Source organism: Tamandua tetradactyla, chromosome X (assembly GCF_023851605.1).
Source record: "Tamandua tetradactyla isolate mTamTet1 chromosome X, mTamTet1.pri, whole genome shotgun sequence".
NCBI classification, from domain to species: domain Eukaryota; kingdom Metazoa; phylum Chordata; class Mammalia; order Pilosa; family Myrmecophagidae; genus Tamandua; species Tamandua tetradactyla.
This window is the reverse complement of record NC_135353.1, coordinates 111,209,537-111,229,081: the sequence shown is the minus strand read 5'-3', so window position 1 is coordinate 111,229,081 and position 19,545 is coordinate 111,209,537. Positions and strand designations below refer to the sequence as shown.

General features: G+C 35.0%; 1 long non-coding RNA gene across 4 annotated transcripts in view; it reads left to right on the top strand.

Annotated features, from left to right (window-relative positions):
* Window positions 1-10,415: 10,415 nt before the first annotated feature.
* Window positions 10,416-19,545, top strand: part of LOC143671535 (uncharacterized) — a 158,231-nt gene continuing 149,101 nt past the window's right edge. For all 4 annotated transcript variants that reach the window (XR_013169590.1, XR_013169591.1, XR_013169593.1 and 1 more), the window contains exons 1-2: window positions 10,416-10,609; window positions 12,974-13,109. This is a non-coding gene — a long non-coding RNA (uncharacterized LOC143671535). The remainder of the gene's footprint in view (window positions 10,610-12,973; window positions 13,110-19,545) is intronic.

The window sequence follows — 19,545 nt, the reverse complement described above, 5'->3', positions numbered from 1 at the left end:
ATATATTTAAATTACTGAAAGAGAAAAACTGCCAAACAAGAATTCTATAACCAGCAAAATTGTCTTTCAAAAATGAGGGAGAAATTATAACATTTTTAGGTAAAAACTCACCGAGAGAAATTCTGACCAAGAGACCAGCTCTGTAAGAAATACTAAAGGTAGCACTACAGACAGATATGAAAAGAAAGAAGAAAGAAGTGTGGAGAAGAGTGTAGAAATGAAGACTATGAGTAAAGGTAAAAAGAAGGAAAATTAGATATGACATACAGAATCCAAAAGGCAAAACGGTAGAAGAAAGCACTATCCATACAGTAATAACACTAAATGTTAATGGATTAAACTCCCCAATCAAAAGACATAGACTGGCAGAATGGATCAAAAACCAGGACCCATCTATATGTTTTCTACAGGAAACACATCTTAGACCAAGGATAAACATAGGTTGAAATTGAAAGGTTGTGAAAAGATATTTCATGCAAATAACAATCAGAAAAGGACAGGAGTAGCTATACTAATATCCAACAAATTAGACTTCAAACGTAAAACAGTTAAAAGAGACAAAGGACACTATATATTAATAAAAGGAACAATTTCTCAAGAAGACATAACAATGATAAATATTTATGCACAGAGCCAGAATGCTCCAAAATACATGTGGAAAGCATTGAAAAGAGAAATAGACATATCTTCCATAATAGTTGGAGACTTCAATTCCCCACTCTCATCAATGGACAGAATATCTAGACAGAAGATCAATAAAGAAACAGATAATTTGAATAATACAATAAATGAGCTAGACTTAACGAACATTTATAGAACATTACACCCCACAACAGCAGGATACACCTTTTCCTCAAGTACTCACGGATCATTCTCAAGGACAGGCCATATGCTGGGTCACAAAGCAAGTCTCAATAAATTTAAAAAGATTGAAATCATACACAACACTTTCTCAGATCATAAAGGAATGAAGTTGGAAATCAATAATAGGCAGAGTGCCAGAAAATTCACACAAATATGTAGAGGCTCAACAACACACTCTTAAACAACCAGTGGGAACAGGAAGAAATTATGAGAGAAATCAGTAAATATCTCGAGACAAATGAAAATGAAAACATAACATATCAAAACTTATGGGATGCAGCAAAGGTAGTGCTAAGAGGGAAATTTATTGCCCTAAATGCCTATGTCAAAAAATAAGAAAGAGCAAAAATTGAGGAATTGACTGTCCACTTGGAAGAACTAGAGAAAGAACATCAAAGTAACCCCAAAGCAAGCAAAAGGAAAGAAATAATGAAGATTAGAGTAGAAATAAATGAAATTGAGAGCATGAAAACAACTGAGAAAATCAACAAATCCAGAAGCTGGTTTTAGGAGAAAATCAGTAAGATTGACACACCCTTAGCAAGATTGACAAAAATAAGAAGAGAGAGGATGCAAATAAACAAAGATCAGAAATTGAAGAAGAGACATAGCCATTGACCCCACAGAAATAAAGGAAATAATGACATGATACTATGAACAACTTCATGCCAATAAATACAACAATGTAAATGAAATGGACAACTTTCCAGAAAGGAATGAACAACCAACTTTGACTTGAGAAGAAACAGACAACCTCAACAAACCAATCATGAATAAAGAAATTGAATCAGTCATTAAGAAGCTGCCCAAAAAGAAAAGTCCAGGACAAGGTGCCTTCACATGTGAATTCTACCAAACATTCAAGAATGAATTAGTACCAATCCTGCTCAAAGTCTTCAAAAAAATTGAAGAAGTGGGAAAGCAACCTAACTCATTCAACGAAGCCAACACCACCTTCATACCGAAGCCAACACCACCTTCATACTAAAAGCAGACAGAGATATTACAAAAAAAGAAAATTACAGAAAAATCTCTCTAATGAATATAGATGCAAAAATCCTCAACAAAATTCTAGAAAATCGAATCCAGGAATGCATTGAATGAATTATACATCATGACCAAGTAGGATTCATCCCAGGTATGCAAGGATGGTTCAACATAAGAAAATCAATTAATGTAATACACTGTATCAACAAATCAAAGCAGAAAAACCACATGATCATCTTGATTGATTCAGAAAAGACATTTGCCAAAATTCAACATCCTTTCCTGTTGAAAACACTTCAAAGGATAGGAATAGAGGGGAACTTCCTCAAAATGATAAAGGGAATATATTAAAAACCCATTGCTAACATCACCCTCAATGGGGAAAATCTGAAAACTTTCCCCCTTAAATCAGGAACAAGACAAGGATGTCCACTATCACCTCTGTTATTCAACATTGTGTTGGAAGTTCTAGCCAGAGCAATTAGACAAGAAAAAGAAATACAAGCATCACAATTGGAAAGGAAGAAGTAAAACTCTCACTGTTTGCAGATGATATACTATATGTTGAAAACCCTGAAAAATCCACAGCAAAACTACTAGAGCTAATAAATGAATACAGCAAAGTGGCAGGTTACAAGACCAGCACTCATAAATCTGTAGTGTTTCTGTACACTTGTAATGAACAATCTGAGGGGGAAATCAAGAAATGAATCCCATTTACAGTTGCAACCAAAAGAATAAAATATTTAGGAATAAATTTAAATAAAGAAACAAAAGACCTATACAAAGAAAACTACAAAAAATTGTTAAAAGAAATCACAGAAGACCTAAATAGATGGAAGGACATACCATGTTCATGGATTGGAAGGCTAAGTATAGTTAAGATGTCAATTCTACCTAAATTGATTTACAGATTCAATGCAATACCAATTAAAATCCCAACAACTTACTTTTCAGAAATAGAAAACCCAATAACCAAATTTATCTGGAAGGGAAGGGTGCCCTGTATAGCTAAAAGTATCCTGAGAAAAAAAAATAAAGTGGAGGTCTCAAGCTACCTGACTTTAAGGTGTATTATGAAGCTACAGTGATCAAAACAGCATGGTACTGACATAAAGATAGATATATTGACCAATGGAATCAAATAGAGTGTTCAGATATGGACCCTCTTATCTATGGACAGTTGATCTTTGATAAGGCAGTCAAGCCAACTCACCTGGGACAGAACAGTCTCTTCAATAAATTGTGCCTAGAAAACTGCTTATCCATATGCACAAGAATGAGAGAAGACCCATATTTCACACCCTATACAAAAGTTAACTCAGAATGAATCAAAGATCTAAACATTAGATCTAAGACCATAAAATTGTTAGGAGAAAATGTAGGGAAATATCTTATAAATCTTATCATTGGAGGTGGTTTTCTAGACCTTACACCCAAAGCAAGAGCATTGAAGGAAGAAATAAATCAATGGGAATTCCTCAAAATTAAACATCTTTGCACATCAAAGATCTTCATCAAGAAAGTAAAAAGACAGTCTACACAATGGGAGACAATATTTGGAAACGACATATCAGATAAAGGTCTAGTATCCAGAATTTATGAAGAGGTTGTTCAACTCAACAACAACAAGACAGACAACCAAATTACAAAATGGGGAAAAGACTTGAACAGACACTTCTCAGAAGAGGAAATACAAATGGCCAAAAGGCACATGAAGAGATGCTCAACTACCCTGGCTATTAGAGAAATGCAAATCAAAACCACAATGAGATATCATCTCACACCCACCAGAATGGCCATTATCAATAAAGCAGAAAATGACAGGTGCTGGGGAGGATGTGGAGAAAGAGGCACACTCATCCCCTGTTGGTGGGAATGTCAAATGGTACAACTGTTGTGGAAGGCAGTTTGGAGGTTCTTCAGAAAGATAAATACAGAATTGCCATATGACCTGGCAATACCATTGCTAGGTAATCTACTCGGAGGACATGAAGGCAATGACACAAATGGACATTTGCACACCAACGTTTATAGCAGCATTATTTACAATTGCAGAGAGATGGAAATGGCGAAAATGTCCATCAACAGACGAGTGGCTAAACTGTGGTACATACATACGATGAAATATTATGCAGCCATAAGACAATAAAATTATGAAGTGTGTAACAACACAGATTGAACTTTAGGACATTATGGAAACAAAAGGACAAATACTGTATGGCTCACTGATGTGTACTCACATTAGTGAGTAAACTTGGAGAATTTCTTTGGCAAAAGAGACCATCAGGAGATAGAAATAGGGTAAGATATTGGGTAATTAGAGCTGAAGGGATGCAGATTGTGCAACAGGACTGAATGTAAAAACTCAGAAATGGACAGCACAATACTACCTAACTATACAATTATGTTAAAACACTGAATGAACCAGCACGTGAGAATGATAGAGAGAGGAGGGCTGGGGGCACAAATGAAATCAGAAAGAAAGATAGACAATAAAGACTGAGATGGTATAATCTTGGAATGCCTAGAGTGTATAATGATAGTTAGTAAATGTATAAATTTAAAAAGTGCTTTTGCATGAGGAAGAACAAAGGAATGTCATTACTGCAGGGTGCTGAAAATAGATGGTAATTAATATTTTAAAATTTCAACTTATGTGTGAGACTAAAGCAAAAAATGTTTATTTCATACAAAATTTATATTTTTTAATTAGTGCTTTTCCTAATATAACTTATGTAGACAGCTTAATTGAACAGCATAAGTTATGGAACCTTGAGTAGGACATGAGATTTTGTAGGTTTGTCCAGAGTGATGCCCCCATAAATCCCAGAGTGATTTGAACAGTGAATAAAAAAGTATTTGCAAATTCCCCTTCAGGGAGTGGTGAGAAAGGGGGAAAATTCAACTTTCCCAAGTTGAGTTCTTGATATTCTCACAAGCAGTGCAGACAACCAAAACTATGGGCTGAGCCCCCAGTCTTGGGGTTTGTTCATATGAAACTTAACCCCACAAAGGATAGGTCAAGCCTACTTAAAATTAGGCCTAAGAGTCACCCCCAAGTGAACCTCTTTCATTGCTCAGATGTGGCCTCTCTCTCCAGCCAAGACAACAAGCCAACTCACCACTCTTCCCCTGTCTACATGGGATCTGACTCCCAGGGGTGTGGACCTTCCTGGTAACGTGGGACAGTAATCCTAGAATGAGCTGAGACTCAGCATCAAGGGATTGAGAAACGCTTCTCGAACAAAAGGGGGAAGAGTGAAATGAGACAAAGTGTCCACGGCTGAGAGATTCCAAACAGAGTTGAGCGGTTACCCTGGAGGTTATTCTTATGCATTAAGTAGATATCACCTTGTTAGTCAAGATGTAACTGAGAGGCTGGAGGAACTGCATGAAAGTGTAGAGCTGTGTTCCAGTAGCCATGTTTCTTGAAGATGATTGTATAATGATATAGCTTTCACAATGTGATTATACAATTGTGAAAACCTTGTGTCTGATGCTTCTTTTAGACCTTGTCAATAGATGAGTAGAACATATGGAATAAAAATAAATAATAGGGGGACCAAAAGTTAAAATAAATTTAGTTTGAAATGCTAGTGATCAACGGAAAGGAGGGATGAAGGATATGGTGTGTATAAAATTTTTTCTGTTTTCATTTTATTTCTTTTTCTTAATAGATGTAAGTGTTCCAGGAAATGATCATGTTGATGAATATGCAACTATGTGATGACATTGTGAATTACTGTTTATATATGTAGAGCGGAATGATCAAAATAAGAATGTTTGCGTTTGTTTGGTGTTTTTTGGTATTTAAAAAAAATTAAAAGTTTAAAAAAGATAAAATGTATGATAAACAGACTTATTAAATTTTGTTAGCACTGTCTATGATAGACACAATTCATTTTAGAAATTCTTCTTTTACAACTTCCTACATCCACTCAGATCTTATAGTAAACAATGACTATAACAAGCAAAATCCACAAAGCTTTTGATCTTACATAGTTCCTTGCAATAACAGGATTCATGAAGGGGAGAAGAGACAGAGACATGACAAAATAATGGAAGAGAGAAGAAATTTATGCCTGGGTTTGGAACACTGCCAGGCATTTATATATTTTATATGTAGAACACACAAATGATTACTATATGCCTAAAATCTCTCAGTCTAATTCAGCACTACTGTTCTAGTTTGCTAGTTGCTGGGATGCAATATACCAGAAATGGAATGGCTTTTAAAAATGGGAAATTATTAAGTTGCTAGTTTACAGTTCTAAGGCCAAGAAAATGCCCCAATTACAACAGGTCTATAGAAATATCCAATCAAAGGCATCTGGGGAAAGATACTTTGGTTCAAGAAGGCCGATGAAGTTCAGGGTCTCTCTCTCAAGTGAGAAGACACATGGCGAATACAGTCAGGGCTTCTCTTTCAGCTGGAAGGGCACACTGTTAGCAAGGCATCATCTACCTTGCTTTCTCTCCTGGCTTTCCATTTCATGAAGCTCCCTGGGAAGTGTTTTCCTTCTTCATCTCCAAAGGTTGCTGGCTTGTGAGCTCTCTGCTTCTCATGGCTGTTTTTCTTCTCTGCTGTCTCTGAGTCTCTCTCCAAGATGTTTCCTGTTTTATAAGATTCCAGTAAACTAATCAAGACCCACCCAAATGGGTGGAGACATACCTTCACCTAATCCAGTTTTACAACCATGCTTGATTAAATCACATCTCCAGGGGGATGATCTAATTACTGTTTCAAGCACACAGTGCTGAATAGGGATTAGAAGAAACGGCTGCCTTTACAAAATAGGATTAGGATTAAAACATGGCTTTTCTAGGGTACATACATCCTTTCAAACCAGCACAACTACCATCAAAGGTCAGAAAAGCCCCAAGTTTGAAATATTATCAAGTTTTTGATATTTAAGGGATTTATATCCAGAAAAACTCAAATTTTTATCAACAGTGTTCCCAACTGCTAAATAATACCTAAAATGCATTAGTTCACAAAACCAGTTATGGCTTCTAAAAAATCTGGTTCCAAACCCTATTTATTTAAATGTTACTGTCTTATTTAGAGGTCTTACAAATGTCATCTCTTTTATGAGGTCTTCTTAGGTCATTCTTTATCTATCTGCTTTTTAAATTTTTCCAGCACATTTATTCCTTCCTTATTACTGTCTTATACTATGCCATTATACACGTGCTTTCTAACTAGAATATAAACTCGGAAGCCAAGCATTAGGTTTCCTTTATTTGTGACAAAATTTACTAACAGAAGTATTCTGATTGACATTAACAAAACCACCAAATTCAAATTCTTTCACATACTGGGGTAACAAATGGCCTATTAACTAAAAGTCAGATTCTTTGAAATCTAGGTAATCAACGTTATAAAAAAAAATCCATGTATAGTTCTTAGTAAACTTAACTGATCTCTTAAATAGAATATGTTTGAAGCATTAGCATATTTCATAGTTTATTATACTTTATATAAGTTTTATTACCAGGTATATTGCTCAGTTTATGTAACTTAACCTGTCCAGTTAGGGTATTTTAAAGGGGGTTTTGAGAATGTATTTATAATACTAGCTTATTTTATTAGTAAGCTTATATAGACTTAAGTAGAACACACCCAAGTAGAATAAAATCACATTTGTTCGATTCAAAACATCATAAAATTCCTCTTTTGGAAGGTTGAAAACCTCTTTGTTTTCATAATATCTTAAAATTATCAACAATTTTAAAAGTACATTGATTACCAAGTTCTGGAAAATATACTGTAGTTGTTTAGTTTTTTCCAAGCCTAAATCCAGGAAAACCTTTACATATCTCTCAACAATATTTCATCATAGTTACTGAAATTTGGCAATTAGATTTTATTCAGTTTCTCCTATTCCAAGGCTATTTATATCTTGATAATGATCTGATTACTGTAGTTATATTTGCAAAGGTATTGGAAAAAAATACTAACAAACAGCCTATTTTGCAGCACTTTTTATGTTTACCATTTCTAATCTCCAGGCCCAGTAAAAAAGAATTCTAGACCACACCTCCCCCATCCTTCCATGCCTTGCCCTCCCCCAATACCTGCTTTAGGTGGTTAGGTCTTGAGTAAGGGATGCATTACACAGACAGAATGCAGCCTGGCTTGTGCAATTTGGGAAGTTTATCAGCCCTTAATTTCCAATTATTAGATTTATTTTACTAAAAGCTGTGTGTGACCAGGATCATTGGAAAAAGTGTTTGATTTTTCCAGAGGCAGCCCTTTGACAGTTTTCTGCTGCCTTAAGGAAATTCCAGGGGTTGTTTCTTTCTAATGTCCAGGTTGGTTTATAGTAATTAGAAAAATAAAGTTTTGAATTTTGCCATTCAGAGAGTTTTTTCTCTTTTACTTCAAAAATATTAATCAATATATTTATATCAGGTGTCTAATTATTTCTAAGCAGTTCAAATAGAGCTCTTTAAGAATTTTCTTATTAATTTGCTATTACCATTTGGAGGTATGAGGATATACATCGAAAATGCAGACAGACACAAATATAAAATTAGTTACAAAAGAAACAGAAACACAGAAATAGTTTTGAGAGGGACAAATAAAAGATTGAATATATTATCTCATTCTATTTCTAAGTTTTGCAGAACAATTTTAACTGTAACATCTTTCATTTTAACTGTAATGGTAGTATTTTCATTTTAAATCATTTTGAGGCCAGATTATGTTTCAGAAATAAAACCTTTTTCTTTTTTACAGACTCATAACCAAAATCTTTTAAATATTCAATACAGCCCAAAGGGTCCCTTTGTAAAAGAATTTCCATACTCAATCACTAATTAGGAAACATTTCACCAATACAAGAGCAGTTACTTAACACTTATTAAATATAATAAATATCAACAAATTTATACACTTAACACTTACTATGTTTAAGTAACACACCAATTAATAACTAGACCAAATACACTAACTAACAAACCGACATTAAATGCTTAACATACCAATTAACAATGAAACAATACATAGGTAACACACCAGCTAATACTTAAACAGGCCTATGTAATTTCATTAAATACCAATTAATTGTTGGATTAAGTCAGGGCTTCAAATCCTGTATAGTAGGAACTCAAAAACAGAAGGTGTAGAGGGCAGAGCAAAGGGGATCATTCTGGAAGTGTGACCCAGGCTTAGGTCAAAGGGATTCAAACTGCTTATTTACTCCCTAATCCATTTTTACCCGGAAGACCCAGTCACCCAGCCAGATAAAACTGGAAATAGTTTCTCTCTTTGCAGATTTTTTTAAGAGGCCAAAAGTCTCTGGAGTGCCAGCAGAACAGAGAAACCATGGTTGTTGAGCCTCTAGAGTAAATTCAGTCCAGAGGTAGCAAAAAAGCTCGGTTACCTGGTTTACCTGCTCGGCTGTGACTCTAGAGTTCTGATTTATCCCTGAGGGTGGCCAAATTGTTACCAGACAAAGGCCATGGATTCTTTTGCCTGACATGCTCAATAAACAACTCCTGAGAGAATGGTGTTTCAAAGAAAGAGTTTATTACTAGGTGTGTAGTAGGAGAGCAGGTGGCCTAGTGGCCAAAAATCTGTTTCTCTGAACTGCAGTAATCTGGATAGTTTTATCATAGAAAAGGTGGGCAGGGTTTAGGATAATGAGCACAGTGGCCCCAGATGATGTAGTTAGCAGTGATTGGATTATTGAGCATATGCATATTGATTACATGCTTAGAGAACGTAAGAAAGAAAATGGAGGAATGAGGTATAGGTAACTTGTAAGTTAAAGTCTAAACTACTGTGAATATCTGGTGGGCCCATTTTGCTTAGACTGAGTCTCAGTTATGAAGATAATTTTGGATTTGTGGTGGGTTACTTCTGGGTGGACCCCAAGACCCTTCATGAACAAACATTAGGGGCTGTTTTTAGTGATTACAAGACTCTAAAGTTGAAAAATTTGGATAACTGGGTACAAATGAATAATAGTTACAAGATTGTTACAATCACAAGGGCAGAAGATAAGGGCTATACGGTCATGATTAGAGATCAGTTTAGCTGGATTACAATTTAAAGATTTCAGGAATTTCCCTGTCTACTCCAATACACCAGAAGGCAAAAAGGAATATCTATGTAATCATTCAGTAATAAAAATCATCCCCTTAATCCTGATTTCTCAGTTACACCATGACCCCTCATAAAACATTATATATTTCTAAGGCTACAAGGTTTTCTTGTATATATGATCTTACTTTTATTCAGGCATTATTTATTTTCCCTTTGTTGGTTTAATTACAGAAATAGTACATGCTAATTTTAGGAATTCTAACAATACACAACTGTGTAGTTCTTGAGGAATCTCTCACGTTCTTTCATTCTTTTCTTTTTAATGCGTAGCACAACACCACTAAATTAGAGAAAACTCTTAGCAGTTCTATTTTCAACTCTCCGGCACTGCTGTTTGAGGGATAGCTCAGAGAGGCACATTCCCCATTCTTGGGGGCGGTTCAGGGAGGAAGCCCATTGCCAGGGAAACGAAGTCACGTGGGAACCTTTAGACACAAACAAACGCGCGAATCTGAGCACTGTCTCGGCCTCTGCTTCCGGTGGGTGGCGTGGAGGGCTGGTGTATTGGTGTATGGCGGGCAGACGGAGATGTAAAGACATTGGACCCACCTCCTCTGCAGGTGGGGGCGTCTGGGAATCCTGGGTCCCGAGGCGTTTGGGGAAGTGGAGACTGGCCTGCAGCTAGGCAGCGGCAACGGCATGGTATATCTAACCACTTGAGCGTCTTGTATTTGAGCACCTGGTGGGAGGCAGGGAGGGAGGGTGGGCTTGGGTTCTTGATGAGTTGCTTTTGTTCAGCCCGAAGGAGGCTGCCAGGAGTTAGGGTAGCTGAGTGACAAGGGGGTACTGACAGCGGGACGATCGGGTGGGAGGATCCTGAGATGTGGGTTCTATTTTCTTGCTTAGTTTTTCATCTCTTGTTCCTCTCCTCACTTACCAGCTCTTTCTCCGTTATTCATGGTCCTTCTTATACTGGTTCGTTGCTCCAGAAAGTGAATTCGAATGCAAGCAGCTTAGCTCCAGAGCCAGTTCTCTGTTAACCTTCCTGCCAGGTTCACATATTGTTAAAGCTTTGGGAAAAATGTGCAAACAAATTCAGTAATCAATGCACATGAAAAACAGAGTCATTGTATTAAGATTGGCAAGGGTGGAAAAATTGTTTATGCCAGTGTCCAGTAGGGTTTGGCGAAAACGCAGTTACAATACTGTAAAGTGTGTAAATAAGTAGAACTATTTATTATTGGGCAATTTGGCAAATGAAACAGAGTTGGAAATTTGTACTCTTCAACCTAGAAATTTTGCTGTAGAAATTTATCCAACACAAATACTAATAGAGGTGAAAGCGCACACATATAATGTCTTTATTTCAGCATTTTTTGTAATTGCGAAATTTGGAAGCAACCTAAATGTCCCTCAACAGTGGCTTGATTAAATAAATTATATTATACCTATATAGTCGTATGGGATACAGCCTTTTTTTCATTTTTTTGTTAGAGAAATTGTGTGTTTTCAGAACAATCATGCATTAAATATCGGGTTCCCATATATCAACTCACCACCAACATCTTGCATTGGTTTGGAACATTTGTTAAAATTGATGATAGAACATTTTTATAAATAGAATACATCCTTTTGGAGTGGCCCTTATTTGGGAAGATGCCTATGAAATATGAGGTAAAAAATAAAAGACTTGCTTATAGTTGTCATAATAATGTTTCTTTAAGTAAATATAATATATGTGTGTATATACGTCTATATGAACTGAAAAATAAACTGGAAAAATATACACAAAATAATTTTCAATGAAAATTTCTAGGTAATGGAATTGCAACGTTTATTTTTCTCCCCTCTCATCCTTCTTCCCTCTCCCCATCTTTCTCCCTCTTTTCCTCCTTTCTTTCATAAAATTTAAGATACATTTACTGTTTTAAGATTATGTCCTTAAGCTTCAAGAAGGTATCATTTACTTTTTTTAAAAATTTTATTGCACTTTAACTCATACAAAAAGTTATAAAGAACAGCATAATCAATACTAATGAAACCCCCACCCACCTTATGAAATAAAGAATAATCAAGTTAACTGAAGTTCCCTGTGTGCCTTTCCCCAATCCCATATCCAATCATGAGTTTATTTATCTTTCCCACAATTATTTTTACTACATATACATTTATAGCTAAGAAGTAAGTATATGATTTGTTTTACTTTCTTTTGAATTTAATATAAATGGTGCTCTGTGTATGTTCTGCAACTTACTTTTTTCAGTCAACATATATATGGTTGCGATCTTTATCCATGTTGATAATCTGTAATGCTAAGTAGTTCATTCATTTTCCCTGCTATATAGTTTCTATTGTACTACTATATCATAATTTATTTATCTCTTTTTTATGAATGACATTTTTGGTTGTTTTACTGTTTGCTATTTATATGTGGCTGCTAATGGACATTTTAATACATTTCCTTGCTCTGCCACTTACTACCTTTAGGACTCTGGAAAAGTTATTTAATTACAATAATATTCTGTTTTGCCAATTATAACATGGGAATAATGGATATCTAATTCTCAGGATATTAGAAGGAGTGCATAAAAAAAGCATTTGTTGATGGTGTTGATGGTTGCACATACCCATGAACATACTAGATACTGTTGAATTGTACTCTTACAATGAATGAATTGTATGATATGTGGATTGTATCTCAAAAAAAGTTGTTAAGAAAGTATAGTACCTAAGATCAAGTTGTCAAAAAATTAATATTGCTTGTCAATTTTGTTTCAAGGGAAAAAGCCTTTGTAAAGGGCTTGAAACCATCTAGATTTCAACAACTAAAGTTCTTTCCCCATATCTCTCTCATAAAGACAGGCCTAAACTGACTTTGGCCTAAATTGAAAAGCGTAATCAGCACAGGAAACTTTTAGGAAAGTAAAGCAAGAAGTAAAATGCACTCACTTACTTCAATGGGCTTCAGTGCCTTTTCTGTTCAGTGAATTTTGGTATAGGAAGAAATTCATAATCTGATATCTGTTTACCTCATTTGGTCTCCTCGTCCCTTATTTTACCTTCCAGGTGAGCATAAAAGAAAAAAATATTTGTACTTTGCTCTTCTAAAAGACAAGATGCAGCAGAACTAAGATAATGAAGAAAATGTCAGACAGCATCTTGGAGTGAATGTTAGGAGATCTGACTCGTATTATGACCTTGGGTAAGTTACTTTACTTTTCTAATGGGTAATTGGTATCATTAACAACCATTTCTTAAGTTGTTAAAGTTCTGTGGTTGCTGACAGCAGAAACCAAGTCTGGCTTGCTTAGGTAAAATAAGGCATATTTATTGAAAAGATCCTGAGGTAGCTGACAGACTCAAAGACAGAGTTGAATACCTAGGCAGGAATAAGGTACCTCTCTCATCAGGGACCTCAGCAAGATGAATTCCCTGTATTTTCTCTCAGGTGCTTTTATTAATATGATTCCTGTCTGTTTCAAAATTATTCCTCTTTCTGTGTCTCAAAGTTTTGAGTTCCTTGCTAAGAGATTCTGATTGCCCAGCTTGGGTCAAGACATGACCATTGGGGTATTCTTGTGAGCAAGAAAACCATCCTAATTTTTGTCTAACAGTCTATGGTTTTATTCACCAAATTCTGTGCACCAAATGTGTATTGATTTTATTACCTGATGAAAAATAATAATAAATGAATTTTTAAAGAAGCATATATGCGGTGGTATTAGAGGTGATTTTTTATATTTGTTTTTCATTTTCCACATTTTTAAAATGTATGTTTTACTTACATAAAATATTTTTCTAAAAGTTTTAGGTTACCACTGACTAAGTGCCTTCTTAGAGACATACATAAAACCTTCTATGAAGTTATTCTTGCCAAAAATTTAATCTGAATCTGATTAAGTCTTGGACTTCAAATACCTAATTTACAGGAAATACAGTATACAGAATTATATATGTCAAATCACATCATGGGATACTGTCATCAAAATTCAGCCTCTGCAACACAAATGTGGTTTCTTGAATAAATAAATTGAAAGAGTAAAAGGAGAGGGAGTCAGGAAAACCTATAGATTAAAAGAGACTTAAGACTTGCCAACCATTTGCAATATATGAACCTTATTTTGATCCTGATTTAAGCATGCATACTGCTAAAGAAATGCATGGCATTGCTGGTGGTAATGCACATTGGTATAATGTTTCTGGAAAGGAATTTGACAATATCCAACAAAACTATATGCCTTTTGATTCACCAATCCCACTGCTAGGAGTTTACCCTAAATATTTATCTCTGACAATATGAAAATACATATTGGAAACAACCTAAATAATCATATTTAGAAGACTAATATAGGTGAATAAACTTTGGTACATCCACAAAGTAGGTTAACATGCAGCTGTGAAAAAAAAAGTGAAAGATCTCTATGAATTTATATAAATTGAGTTCCAGGATATATGGTTAAATGAAAAAAGAGCAAAGTTCAAAAGTATATCTATAGATTGTTTCCTTTCATGTATTTAGGTTGTGTACTCAGTAAACTGTAGTTAGCATCATTTTCCTCATCACTATCATTATCACAAAAGTGTGTTCATGTAGGCATCTTCATGCATTTTTCTCCCTTTTAAGCAAGGAGTCCAAATGATCTAGACCTCGCTTGGGGATTAATAGTCAATATTTCTGTGAGGTGGGCTTCTTTGTAATATTTCAAGTTGATAATATACAAGAATGTTGTTTTAAAAAGCAAAAAAAAAATAGTCTAAATGCCCATCAATAGGAAATGGTCATATACATTATGGAGATACACTGTGCAATACTATGCAATGTTAAAAAAGAATGAGGGAGGAGCTTTATATACTGATACAGAAAGATGTCTTTTTAATATTGATTAATAAAACAAAATCTATAGCTTGATCCCCCTTATATAAGAAAAAGCTTATGTTAATTCACACACACACATAAAAAGGTTTCAAACTTTTAAAAGTCGTTGCCCCTTGTGGTTGGGATTGGGATTAGAGGGTGGTAAAATGACACTTTCACTTTTTCCCCTGTATGTTTTGATATTGTTTGATTGTATTACCTTTATAATTAAAATATAATCCGGGCATGAGATTTTTATGAGAGTATGTTAGTCTGCTCTAATGTTTTCTTCTTAGTGAGCTATTTCTTTTAACATCTTGCCATAATCATGTACCATGAAACTCTTCAGAAAGAAATGAAGTTTAAAAGATTGTATTTTATTCTATCCCACCCTTTCCAAATGTTGGAGTTCTTATAGCCAGCACACTGTTGCCAGTCCTCACAGCTAATGTGACTATTCATAATGCCCCAAGTATACTATTAATATAGCAACACATTACTGTTATCATAGCCTAATATTATTACTTCCATTTGATCCCAACAAGATTGGATGAGGGATATCATAAGCATTACCTTTAGAGGTCCTCACACTAAAATTGGAAAGCAGAGTAAATTATCTCCAGTTATAGGGAATTTTGCTCTTTACATATGACCCACAGAATATTTAAAAATTTTTCAAAAAGGCTCATTGTGAAATTTGAGCTCCATGTATGCTGATTCCCTCAAGTTGATGACTCCAGTACATTTACAGAGTGCTGTTCAAGAATTTAGTTTATTTGAAGGTCTTTTCCTCCTGGTCTAAAGTTGCAATATGGTTCCATAGACCCCCGTTTCACCTCCCTCATCAGAAACAGAATTTTTATGTTTTAAAACCTCAACTGAAACACCTGAAAATGTTTTTTAGTTGTCAGTGTGAATGTAATATATAATGTCAAGATATATTCTAAAATAGGAGTTACCACGATGTATTTGCTTTTGCTAGGTCACGTTTTGAGATCCAACAGTCCCAAGATCTCAATGACTATGAATGTTGTTGTAGAGATGCCCCATTTTTGGTTTTCATTCTAATATCTAGATTGGAGGAGTAGTTCCTACCTGAGAAAAATGTTCTTATCACAGAATGAAAAGAGCAATGATGGAAACATGTGACGTCTCTTTCAGACATGGCATGTGTCAATTTTGTTAATAATCCATTCATTATATTTCCTGCTTCATTGATACCAGTGGTGCAGGAAAGTGTAATCCTCTTATGGAGAGGAGTAACAAATAACTGGAAACACTAATGCAACATACTAGACATGGTATTTGTCAAATTATAATCATTTAGCAATATATCTAAGCTCTTTAGTATAAATATATATCAATAATGATAATCCTCCAAGACAGGATTTTACAATATAGTATAATATTTTAAGAGGAACTGGATATAGAAAAAGTTCTAATCATTTGAATTTCAGTCCTAATTTCTGAATTGACTTAATATCATGTAATAATTATTAAATTATGAACAGTAAACATTATTCAGGTCAATTAAATGGATATGATGCTTCAGCCATTTTTCAAAATATATTTCAGATGTTCTTATCTGTTATTTATCTCAGAACTATAAATTTCCCATTATAACAATATCTACTTAATGTGGTTGAAGGAAGCAGAATGTCGTAGTGGTTAAAAGCAGGGGCTTTGAAGTCAACCTATGTTGACTGCTTCTGCCGCTTAACTTTCTAGAACTTGGGTTAATTTCATGATATCATCAGTAAAGTGACGGTGCTGAAAGTAGTAGTTAGGATTAGGTTTGGCTGCAAATGATAGAAAACCCTCAAGTGACTGTGGACTAAATAAAAGAATTTATTCTCTCTCATAGAAAAAGCCTAGAGATTTTCCTTCTAAGTAGATATGTCATATCCACATATGACCTCAATCTCATAATCCAAGATAGCTGCTAGAACTCTACCAACCATGTACATGTTCCATACAGAAGAAGGAAAGATGGAGGAGGGGTAGGGAGAAGGAAGCAAGAGCTGCACCCAGGAATCTGCCACTCTATCCTTTGGCTTAATTTCATGCTAAAGTCTAGTCTCATGCCCACACATGGCAAGGGAGGCTGGGAAATGTAGTCTTTATTCTGGATGAGCGTGTGCTCAATTGAAAATTAGGAAGCCCCTTCCTGAGGCATAAGAGCTACACAACTAGCAACATTACTACACTTAATTCATTTGTGGTTATAAACATTTAGTTCAGTACCTGTGTTATGGTAACACTTTATAAATGTTAGCTTTTTTCTTTATTAGAATGTTTTAAAATATAGAAATAATATTTAGGCTCATTGTAAGAAGTCAGACATTACAGAAATGAATAAAGAGATAAGAATCTCCTCCTTTTTCCTGGGAAATTTTAATATACTTTTATACCTTGCTGTTTCAAAAGTATACATATATATGCATGCATTCATCCATCTATCTAAGTCTATCAAATAGGTCTATGTGTATGATTATTGTTTCTGTGTTTTTCACTTATACAAAAGCAAGATCATGTAATAATATATTACTCTCCAATATAACACATTGTGGACATCCCTGTGTATATATGTGGGTTTAAGTTTACTTAATTTGATGCTGACTCATATGGTCAACTTGCTCAGAAATATTCTAATAAAACTAATTGCTTTTATTCAATGACATGTTTTAGTTCTTAATTTGTAAGATTTATATAATTATAGAAGTAGTGCTTCTTCATTGTAGGAGATTTGATATCTTTATGATTGTGTAATGAAAAGAGGAAACAAATTAAAACCAGAAGAGACTGTTGTTGCTCTGCCTTTATAGTGAGTTACATAATTCATATCAGCGTGGAAATAAATACCTTTATTCCTCCCTACTCCTTTCAGAGAACAGTGGGGAAATGGAGAAGTATACTATTAAAATTTCAAGGCTTCTGCCTGTTCTTTTGTGCTTCTAAATGGTGGGAATAGAATAGATGGCCCACTATTTAGCACAGCCCATTAATGAATTTTTAGAAGTATAGGAGTAGGCACAGAGCTAACAGAGGTTGATTGTGTATGTGTGTGTGTTTGTGTTGTATGCGGTGGATGGTGCCTGAGGGAAACAGACCTAGAAAGAGAGGAAGCAAAATATCTAAAAGGCATAAATGGGGCCAAGCAAAATGGTAGACTATTGGAGCCTGTAGAGAAAGTAGACAAGTGAAAAATTCTTGCTTGTAGGGGGGCTTTTGAATGCCTTTTAAGAACACAGGTTTTAAAATGGCCAGTGTTGATTACTTCCTGTGACTTAATCCCCTTTCTGCTTTGTAGACCTTCAATAAAGTATGACACACATACAAAGTTGTATATGAATGATTCTGGAATTGGGAGTATCATGGGAACACCTGTTCATCAGCAAGTAATTAAAACAGCTATCATGGCATTTTACATCCTCATATTGGCATAGAATTTTTAAAAATAATCTTTATGCATTAATTTCTAATCTATTAACTGGTAAGATAAAGCAGTAGAAACCTGCACTGGGCCCTTGGCTCTTTGTATTTGTTATCCCAGTATACAGGATACACTTGTGTACGTAAAATATTTCTAGTTTATTTTAAAATTATGGTCTTTTGAGGAGGAAATGGGCTGGAGGAGTGGGGATTGGGAGAAGTTAAGCCTTGTTGATGGTGTGAGAGTATGCAATATTTACCCAGCTATCACCGGAAGAGAGAGAGAAAGTGAAAAGGTGGGGAAGGAACAAGTTGGGGAATGGAGAAAGGAAGAAACTGATTTTTGGACCTTTGTTTTTCAGTGAGGAATCTTTCTTCATATGAAGACTATCCAATAGTTGGAAATATGCAGGATTGGATGATCTAGAAACATTGATGGTTTCTATTCTAACTTGAACAGGCAGTTTTTGGGTAGAGTATAACTCCAAGCTGCCCTGATAAGATTACTGCTTGGATATTCATAGATGATCCAGTTTTCCACTTATGCTAGTATATTTGGATCTCTAGAATATCTTTTGTGACAAAAATGAAATGCTCCAAAAGTATAAAAGTTAATGTTACTTTCCCATATCCTTTTCCCTCCTAGGGTGACCAGCAGCCTTAGTTTGCCCAGCTTTCCTGGTTTTAGCACTGAACCTCTCAGTGCTGGGCAAAACAGGATGGTTGGTTACCTACTCCAAGCCTCCCCTCCCCACCCTGACCCATTGTCAGGGCCACTGACCAGGTTCCTGAAATCTTGGTGCTGCATTATTCCTCTGTGAGTCCTTATTATATCCAAGCAGTGTGATGTAAATGGAGATGCTGTAATGACCTCCATTTACAACAGATTTACAAGAGAGATATAACCTTAAAACAAAGTTTTTGTTTAAAAAATACTTAGAAAAATTTGGCTAAGTGTACCAAAATGTGAGCAGTTGACTTTGTATGGGGTATTTGTGGGTTTTTAACTTTGTTACACGTGTCTATATTTTCCCAACTTTTCACAAAACAGATTATAAGATTTACAATAATTAGATTTAAGCAATTAGAAAAATTAAAAGTGAAAATACACTAGGTTTGGTTATCAAAGATGTGTTAAAGTATCTTTTAGAATCACCTTTAAACTTACTTTTTGAGGAAACTAGATGGCATTCTGTCATGAGTCCAGGAAGCAGTGTGAGCTTCCAGAAAGATACTTTAAAAAAGATTCCATTTAAATAACCTGACATTTTTTAATTGTCTTCAACTGATAAATATTGCAATAGATTAATACTTATAGGTTCTTTGTTATGGATTTTTTATCTTTAATTCA